This window comes from Rattus norvegicus, chromosome 17, assembly GCF_036323735.1.
Source record: "Rattus norvegicus strain BN/NHsdMcwi chromosome 17, GRCr8, whole genome shotgun sequence".
NCBI lineage: Eukaryota > Metazoa > Chordata > Mammalia > Rodentia > Muridae > Rattus > Rattus norvegicus.
The window spans coordinates 20,808,490-20,816,814 of NC_086035.1; positions in this window are offsets into that span (position 1 = coordinate 20,808,490).

The window sequence follows — 8,325 nt, forward strand, 5'->3', positions numbered from 1 at the left end:
ACAGGTGACCTCAGAGAGAAGGCTCCTGCTGACAGAACTTGGGGATGGTTTAATCTTAAGTATCTTTGTGAAACTCAAGCTTTGGGGGCAGGGGGACTAGGAAGGTGGGCAAAACACAAAGCAAGCTTTCCTTCCTTACTTAAAATTTTCAAAACAGACCTTTGCAAGGTTGAAGCAATCCTTTCTGGCTTCCCTAAGTCACATCCCGAACACGTGGCCAAAAACCATTTCCCTCCATCACCTTAACAGAGGACTCATGAGACAAGGTAGCCTGTGTCCCCCTCCCCCCTCCAGAAGTCTATGTCCCCCCCCCCTTCCTGGCCCTGACACTAAGAACCTGGAGTTGATGAGGAAGAAAGTGTGGCATATGTAGGAGCCACCCCAAGAGACTCGGTCCCCAGAAGAGACGAGCTAACAAGGTGAGGACATCTGACTCGGAGCACCATTTCCTAATTCTAAAGGAAAGGGGAGACTGGCACCGGGCCAGGAGACAGAAAAGGCATGGAAGAAAGAACTAATTTGGATCGGGCAGGATGAGTGTTTTCTGGCTTATTTAAAAACACAGATATAGAATCTGACTGCCAGATGGGACTGCTGAGGGAGACGGGATGTCAACAATGGAGTCAACCATGCTGAAGCATGAAAGCATCTATTTTGACAGTAGGGAGGCCGAAGCCATGGAGAGAATGACGCTGCGTGGGTCGGGTGGGCTCATCTCCTACTCTGTATTTTATTTCTATTTCAATCCCTTGGAGGCGATGGCTGAGGGTATTGGCTTGGCCCTGTATTAAAGAAAAAAACAAAACAAAACAAAACAATCACTACCCAGTCCTTCAAGGCTATCGGGGAGAATAAGTCAAGCAGAGCTGATTACCAGACAGGGGGAGATTCCAGTGTGAATTTGCTGAGTGTCAACTGTAGGGTGAGCACTGAGGTCACACACCTGGGCTTGAGGAGCAAGACGCAGCCCTTGCCTCCCAAGAGCGTCCATTCTAACAGCAGCCACTTAAACGTGGGGAGTATGGAGAGACGCGCTATGACGGGCCTCCACCCTCCATGAAAAGTCAGTGCAGATGGAAAAGTCAGGGCAGCTGTGGTGTAATGGGAAACTCATGGGAGAGCAAGCATTATGTTCTCTTAGCAGTCTCTTTGGTCTGTGACCTTTGGCAAGTGCCCAAACGTCTTTGAGTTTGTGTCAGCGCACCCTGCTCTCTTGTCTGCAGATAGGTGACAAGGGTACTTGATTTTTTTTTTTTTTTTTTACATAATGACGCAGTCTCTGTGGGAATTCGAGGTAAGCGTTTGCTGGAGGGAGGATGAACTAGTAAGGCATTGTAGTGTAGAAAGCTTTAAGCTTTATGCTGTTGTTCAAATGGAGACACAGAATCCCATCGTTGGGTAATTCTGGAGAGATAAGGCTGCCTCCTGGATACAAGTGTGGGAATAAATTAAAGAGGGGGAAAAAACGCAGGAGAGATGCTAACAAGAAAAAGCCGGAGGGAAGAAGTATGCTGCCTGTTCACATCATTATGGGGCAGAGCCTAGAACTCACGCCCAGCAATACTCCTTGGCTTCTCCAGGGATGTGACGTCACACGTTCTGTGATATTTATCACATGACATTCCAGGAATGAAGCACGGCGACACATCCTAGGTCAGGAAGCCTAAAAGACGGTCCTTTGTTTAATTTTCTCTCTCTATAAGCAGTGACCTAATGTGATGATGGCTCAGTCTGGTCAGGCATCGCTCACCTCCACGCCTCCCTCTCTTCAGTCCCTCCTTCTACTCTGAGTCAAACTGTCTGGCCTTTATCTCACACATGGACTTTGTAAATAGGCACGAGTGATTTGTGTGCTCAGCTAGTGGGAGAGGAACAAAAACAGGCCAGCAAAGCAAACACTCCAGCCAAGTCATCATCCTCTGCAGGAGGGAGCCACCTCCTTATGTCTCAGGGCACAGTGTTGAAGAAGGGGACCCAAGGATGAAGAAAAGGACTGGACTGCACGGTGGGTGACCAGTCGTCCTGAAGACAGCTTCGCTTCACCCCAGCCCCAGCTATAGATGCTACTTATGCCTTTTCCTTCATTCTTGGTAATACGCTCTCTGTTTTCTGCAAATTCAGGAACGTATGAACGCCACGTGAAGCAGGGGTACGAGTCCATGGTTTGTGGCTTACGGTTTTATCACTCTGTCGGGCCACGATAAAGGTCAAGTTCTATTTCATTTTCTGAGAGATGGCACCTTTGAGAACACGGGGACAGTAGAGGGCCTTTCTGATCACTCATGTGGCAACTCAGAAGCTGAGCAACTTATTGGGAGCGCACGCGTGGAAGAGAAATTCTGATTAGAGGCCAGGGATAGATGGACATGAGCTAGGAGACAGAAGAAGAATCTTCTGTGAACATGAGGGTGAAATGTGGGTTAGAATGTCCCCACACGGGGCTGGGGATTTAGCTCAGTGGTAGAGCGCTTACCTAGGAAGCGCAAGGCCCTGGGTTCGGTCCCCAGCTCCGAAAAAAAAAAAAGAACCAAAAAAAAAAAAAAAAAAAGAATGTCCCCACACGAGTTGACAGGAAAGTGCCAAGCACTACATAACCTGTGAATCTCTGACACAGTTACTTGCCTGTGCCATGGGGCAAAAGCAGTCATGGGCAACTGGTGAGTATGTGGGCATGTCCAATCAAAAGTGCCTTACGGGAACAGGGAGAGACCTGGACTTTTGTTCTCTAGCCTCATCTAGATCTAGAAGCACATATTCCCCTTGACCTCTTCAATGACCCCTGTTTAGCTATGATGCTCTGGCAAGGAAGCCAGTTTGCCTCTCAAATCCTCTTCTTTTTGCCTCCCTTCTTCTACTTCTTTATATTCCTTTATTTTGCTATGGTCCATCACTCCTTGCACACACACACACATGCATACCCACATACCACACATGCACACACCGACCAGCTATTGGCATATGTCTATTTGGACAGAGAAATGTCCTAAGGTGAGGCCAGCAGGGATGGTGGCTTCCTTAACAAATTCCTCAAGTATCCAGGATGGGAAAGGTCGATGTAGCAAGTGCTGAAATCCACCCTTGTCAGTTGAGAATGAAACCCACTCCTTGTCAGGTCACAAAGTGGCTAAGGTCATTCTTTGGCCTCAGATCATCTCCCTTCAATGAAATCTCCCTTTTCCACATCACTCTCTTTCCAGTGTCTAATAATCTGAATGCTGATTCTTTACATTCTTCTCTAAAGCCCTTTGATTTCTGTTTATATTTTCTATCACTTTAAACATTGTTCACACTTTCAAGAACAGTCCTTCCATCCAATTATCTACCTTACAAATCCCTAGATTGCTGTACCCACTTTAGCACCTTGCCCCTTCCATTGGGATCATCAATGAACTGTGGAAATCAGTATGGTGGTTAAGGGCTGGCCTCAGGGATTAGACTTCTAGTTTCAAACCCATAATCTGCCTGTCATTGTGGGTGAATTCATTAGCATCACCCTGCCTTGACTGCCTCATCCATAAATAAGTACAGTATTCATCTCATACTATGTAGGTAAGCAAATGAGTAGCTAGTATGGATCCCTTAGGAAAAGAGTAGTTTATTAGAATCCATATGGATTTAATATTATTTCATTTTACTTCAGAATTCCTCTACAATGTTTTATGTTGGTAATACCTTTATGTCTTTACCAACAGTTAGTGGAACTTGTTTAAATCTCAGCTCTTCTAAGACGGCTATGAATCACAAAACAATGGACTGTCTAAGAACAGTTTCATAAAACTCCGATGGAGCTAAGAACTCCAATTGTCTGGTGACATCACATGTATGATGTCATAACACTGTGTGTTGCTTGTCTGTGATGTTATGTTTGCAAACAAAACTATTACATTGGGGTTGGGGATTTAGCTCTGTGGTAGAGCGCTTACCTAGGAAGCGCAAGGCCCTGGGTTCGGTCCCCAGCTCCGAAAAAAAGAACCAAAAAAAAAAATATTACATTGTCCATACTATCATATTCAATGTATGAATGATCATGATAGTAAATGACTATGTTTCTGGTTTATCTATTTATTTAAACATTATTTTATCATGTCTCCTATGTACATATACATGTTTGTCTGTCTGTATGTATGTATACACACACACAAACACACATATATATATGCATGTATGTGGTTTAGCATACTTTTTGTTGGTATCAAAGGGCAATGTTTGGTGATCTACAGATGCATTTTAGGCTTGCATAGGATACTAACATTTTTTACTACAAGAAAATTATCTAATATTCATTTTTTCAGAATGAAAGGAGCCTCAATATAGTGGCAGGTGATTCTCCTGATTCAGGTAGTAGGCACGGGACAACCTGTGTACCTTTTCAGCCAGAGAACCCTTCAGGACTCTAGTTATATTCCCATGAGCCAACAGTCCCCCGAGAAGATCTGCTAGGCTTCCCAAGTCCCATGTGTTACAGACGGTCGTAAGTCTGCTGAGGTGAGTTTGAAAAGGAGGCCATGATCCTCTAGAAGGGAGTTCAGCTACACCGAACACTGCTCACCATGTCACAGGGAATTCTCTGGTTAATTCTAACTTTGAACCTTGCAGGGAGTGAGCCCTGGGGTCACCAGCTTAAGTGACAGTGGGACACTGAAGGCACCTGCCCACACAACCTCTGTCTTCATCAACTGTACTTTCTGTTGTTGTACTGAGCACAGTCTTAACCCCAACATTGCAAATGAAGGGGTCCCAAAACTGAACCATTGCAGTCTATTTCTGTGGGAAGAGTTAAGGACAGCTCTCAGGCAACACAGAGGTGGAAGGAAGGGAGTAGATCAGAACAGTCTTCAGAAAGCTTCCTTCTTCCCACTTCCAGTGCTCTTCAATCCCTTCTGACTACTTTTCCCAGCACCTGCACTGCCATTTCTGTATTGTTTGCTGACTTCTGCAGTTGATTCTGGGGTCAGGGATCCCACACTACACTAATGCCTTTCCCTAGGAAGAATCTATATAAGAAACTGCTCTTAACCTCCTTGGCTCTCTAGTCCTGAGTCTCCCGTTGATACTCATAAAGATACCACTGGGCCTCTATTTCTACAGAACCAACAAGAGGACATACAAACAGGAGGAGATGAGCTTGTCCATCTGTTCATTTTTAAAGCTTCTTATTGACAAATAACAGACATTCAAAAAAAAAAAAAAAAAGAACAAGTCATAAGTCTGATCAGCTTTCACAGAGAGAACACGTGTAAACGATCTGTTCCAAAATGTAGCAATTTCATAAGCAGATTAGCTAGTTTTAATATGACTAATGCTTTAAAAAAAACCTTATTAGAGCCAAGAGTTCCTTTCTTATAAATCCCACCAACTGTTTCAGCTTAGGTATTTACACAAAATCACTACAATATTTTATTTCATTTAAATATTTTCATACTTTTACGCATTCATCATCTTATAAAAATGTCAACCTCCCCACACCAAGTCACACAACTTTAGTTGTAACATGGCTGTGTTATTTGGAGAGATACAGGCTTGGAGAATTGCCTTATACAAAGAGACGCAAGGAGAACAAAAACAATATTCTGGTCTGGTCAATAGCAGCACCGGGGGAAAACAGCCAGGATGTTGTATTCTGCAAAAAAAGCCAAGCTTCTCTCTGCTTGGTCATTCTGGACATTAGTTACTTTTCTAGTGCTGTGCTAAAGCACCATTACCAAAGTAACTTAAGAAAGAGTTTCTTGAACTTATGGTTCCAGAGGATGAGTCCATGGCTGTCATGCCAGAGAGCATGGCTGCAGGGAGCAGGCTACAATGATGCTGGAGCAGTAGCTAAGGGCTACACCTTGAGCAAATAGCCACAAGGCAGAGGGGAACAGAAAGCGAGAGCGAGAGCGAGAGCGAGAGCACAATGAAAACGGGATGATCTTTTGAAACCTCAAAGCCCCCCCATCCCCACCCCCAGTGACAGGCCACCTTGAGCAAGTCACGCCTTTTAATCCTTCCCAAACAGTTTCACCAACTAGGGACCAAGTCATCAAACAAATTAACCCAAGAAGGCCATTCTTACTCAAACCACCACAGTATGGTTGCTCAGAGCTGGGCACACTGGGTAGAAAGGAAGCAAGAGGCACTACCTGTTGCACTGAGGTTTTCCAGATGACTTCCAGGAGCCTGTGATGGTCCAAAATCCCAGGAGATACCGTTAAGGCTAACGACTAAGAGAAGACAACTCAGCCGAAGTAGAGTTGCTTCCAAAGCCTTAACCCACACTCATCCAGGAACAAACTTGGGAAGCCCATACACTCCAAGTTGCCACAGGATGGCTCACCAAAGCATCCACTGAGCTAGGAGTAGAAGACGACATGGATTAAATTTATAGGCACTGATAATGAAAAGTCAATTCTTGATACCCAGGTACAATCTAAATACTGATGTGGACATGCACAGACTGACTTTAAGTCCCCTTCAACAGCTGGCCTCCCAGAGCCATGGAAAGGGCCAGGGGCCTGGGATGAGAGCCCAGTGGCATTTCAGAACATATTAAACTTCAGAGCTCTGGATGTAAGCTCTCTTCTGGATTGCTCCATAATCCATGGACCTTTCTATATATGTGTTCTAAAAAGCAGAGGCTATCTGTCCCACAGGAGCCTCCTTCTCCTTTTTCTGATTTTCTGCACCCCCTCCTCCATGCCTTTCATCTTCTCATTAAATATGGAGTCAGTTTAATGCAAGATATGAAAGGAGGGCCATAACTTGTATGTTCCTTGTTATGCATTGCATTAATGTGGAAATTTATGTGACTATTTCATGTATTCTTTTTATATCATTTCTTTTTAAATTTAAATGGTGCCATAGTTAGGGTTTTACTGCTGTGAACAGACACCATGACCAAGGCAACTCTTATAAAGGACAAAATTTAATTGGAGCTGGCTTACAGGTTTAGGGGTTCAGTTCATTATCATCTAGGTGGGAACATGGCAGCATCAAGGCAGACTGGGGATGGAGGAGCTGAAAGTTATACATTTTCATCCATAGGCAGACAGGAGAAGACTGTTTCCAGGCAGCTAGGAAGAGGGTTTCAAAGCCCACCCCCACCGAGACACACTTCCTCCAACAAGCCCCCACTTACCCCAACAAGGTCACATCTCCTAATAGTGTCACTCTCTAGGCCAAGCATATTCAAACTACCACAAACTCTCTCTCTCTCTCTCTCTCTCTCTCTCTCTCTCTCTCTCTCTCTCTCTCTCTCTCTGTGTGTGTGTGTGTGTGTGTGTAATACTTGAAAATAGAAGCAGTGTGATTGACTTCTCCTATGTATAAAAATTACTCCTGTGTTTGTTCCCTTGGATATGTGTTTATGGGTTCTCCTGTGTATAAGAGCTAACCTTTGGTTTCCTGAATTGTAGCTACAGTTGTTCAAAAAGAACTCATCTATTTCCTGTAGCCACGTGGTTAACTTGTTGCCTGTAGCTATATCATCTTAACATCCCATCGCCAGATCATTTAATTTTAATGGGTCTTGGGTGTTGCCAATGAAACACTCAGAAGGTCTCTGGAGGTGGGACGGGGAGGGGCAGTGTTAGTTAAGCAAAACCAAGTTTGTAAGACTTGACGAAATAAAGGAGACCAGTGACCTGCTTGATGGAGTCTGGCAGCATCGTACAAGAGATCATTCACAAGAGGATTTAAGGGAGGGTCTTATATGACTGAGAACAGGCTGAGACTAGAAAAAATGATGACACAGAAGCACAGTACTGGTAGGACCCAGCAAGAAAGAGGCCTAGAGTGACCTCTGAAGAGAAATCATTGGTCATGATGCTAGGTTACTCTGGGGACTCTACAGTCCCCTTTCCAAGAACCTGGAAACCACAACAAGCTCTATCCCAGAGTTGTTCAACACAGCAACAGAGAAACAAGACCAGTTCTGATAAGGTTGCAAAGTTTGCTTAATTGCAATTTCAGTACCTCGAGAAATCATGGCTTTAACATTTTGCTTCTGACTGATTTGATGCTTTGATGGGGAGAGTGGTAAGAAAGTAGCAGCAAGGCTAGAGATGTGGTGGTTTAAATCCTCTTTCAGTGAACAGTCAGCTTGATTACGTAGCATTTCTCAATCACTCCAACTTTGCATTCTTTCATTTTTTTTCTCTCTAAGATGGTGTCTGAGTGAGTCGGAGGGGGGAAAATACCTCTTGTGTGCGTATATCGTTGGCAGAGGGAAAGATATAAGTTCAATCTTGGTTCCTGGAACCTCTAGTAGAACAATGACCTGAGACATCTGCTTGTTACCTGTCCCCACAAAGTTTACAGTTGAAGTTTGTACTTAGAATATTTTTT